The sequence below is a fragment of the Euprymna scolopes genome, chromosome 2 (assembly GCF_053919585.1).
Source record: "Euprymna scolopes isolate OS-2025 chromosome 2, ASM5391958v1, whole genome shotgun sequence".
Lineage (NCBI taxonomy): Eukaryota > Metazoa > Mollusca > Cephalopoda > Sepiida > Sepiolidae > Euprymna > Euprymna scolopes.
In genome coordinates this window covers 163,046,583-163,048,459 of record NC_136483.1, presented here as the reverse complement: position 1 = coordinate 163,048,459, position 1,877 = coordinate 163,046,583, and positions in this window count along the sequence as shown.

Here is a 1,877-nt window from a genome sequence, read left to right as displayed (position 1 = left end):
TTTTTTGTATGGTGCAGAACTCAAATTTACATATTTTAAGGCCTAAAACTGCACCGTTTGTTCATTTTCACCAGGATTTGGTATCCCCTGGGGACTTTGGGGGCTAAATCAGGGGAGGGGGCGGCAAAGGTGAACTTAGTCATTTTTTGTATGCCTCGTTCACTGTGCACTCATGGAGGACCATGCATGCTTCACTTGTTTTTTATACAAGCAATTAAAGTAAAACTCAGTAAGTGACACAGCAGGTTACATATTTATTCTAGTCTCGTATTCTATTGGGCGTATATAAATAGTATTATCTTTTTATAATTACTGAATGCTTCACACACGCAGCATATATGTGCATACATATAAAATGATTTAAATGTTTCTTTTAGAGCAAATATTCATGTGTATAAAGGATTTATAATATCGGGAAAATGTTTATTAAAGATTTCTTTTTAAAATTATTGTGTTTATTGGATTTACTCTAATAAGTATCGTTGGATGGAAAGGTATAACTATAATCGCAAGCTTTTGTAACCAATAACGGACAATAGAAACCGAGTGATTAATAACAAGAACTTTACTATATTAAACAATAATCTTATTCACCTGTTGTAGCTTTGTCTGATTATGAAGAGCTAGTTGTGTCTAATTGTTTCTGAAGGGTTAGCTGTGTCTAGATGTTTTTGAAGGGTCAGTTGTGTCTAGATGGTTTTGAAGAGGTTGTTGCATCTAGATGTATTTGAAGGGTTACTTGTGTCTAGATGTTTTTGAAGGGTTAGTTGTGTCTAGATGTTTTGTAAGGGTTACTTGTGTCTAGATGTTTTTGACGGGTTAGTTGTGTCTAGATGTATTTGAAGGATTAGTTGTGTCTAGATGTTTTTGAAGGGTTAGTTGTGTCTAGATGTTTTGTAAAGGTTACTTGTGTCTAGATGTTTTTGACGGGTTAGCTGTGTCTAGATGTATTTGAAGGGTTAGTTGTGTCTAGATGTTTTTGAAGGGTTAGTTGTGTCTAGATGTTTTGAAGGGTTAGTTGTGTCTAGATGCTTTGCAAGGGTTACTTGTGTCTATATGTTTTTGACGGGTTAGTTGTGTCTAGATGTATTTGAAGGGTTAGTTGTGTCTAGATGTTTTGTAAGGGTTAGCTGTGTCTAGATGTTTTGTAAGGGTTAGTTGTGTCTAGATGTTTTTGAAGGGTTAGTTGTGTCTAGAAGTTTTTGAATAGCTTGTTGTGTCTAGATGTTTTTGAAGGGTTAGTTGTGTCTAGATGTTTTGTAAGGGTTAGTTGTGTTTAGACGTGTTCAAAGAGTTATTTATTTCCATGTGTTCAGTCGAGTTTCAACACTTTTCAATGTAATATTGATTTAGTTGGGTTGTTTTATTTGTACGACGCATCAACCCTTTTCGGGATATTAATATCAAAATAAGCTCTTTTAGTAAAAGGTTTTGTGTTGTAAGTTCTTTATATCCTCTAATATTTTCCCATTGTGTTTGGTTTGGGTGGGTTTGTTTTCTGGTATATCAACCTTTTTAGGTTATTCAATGTAGAATCAGTTCATTGTGATAGAAGGTTTTATGCTTCAAGTCCTTTATGTCTTCAAATATTTATTCATGGTGTTTGGTTTGGTTGTTGTATAGTGGATTCTATTGTTTTTATTTTTTACTTTGCAGAACATGGTTGACTTTTGCAAAGGGAAATTAGAAGACCCATAGCATTAACATTTAATGCATTTTTAAGTCAGGAAATCAACAATGGAGTTGGGAAGAAATAAAAGGAAGGTGGGAATGATTGTTGTTTTTGTTTTTGGTTTTGCAGAACATGATTGAGTTTTGCAAAGAGAGAAAAATGAAGGCATTAATGTAGGATGCATTAGTAGTCAGACAGCCGATAT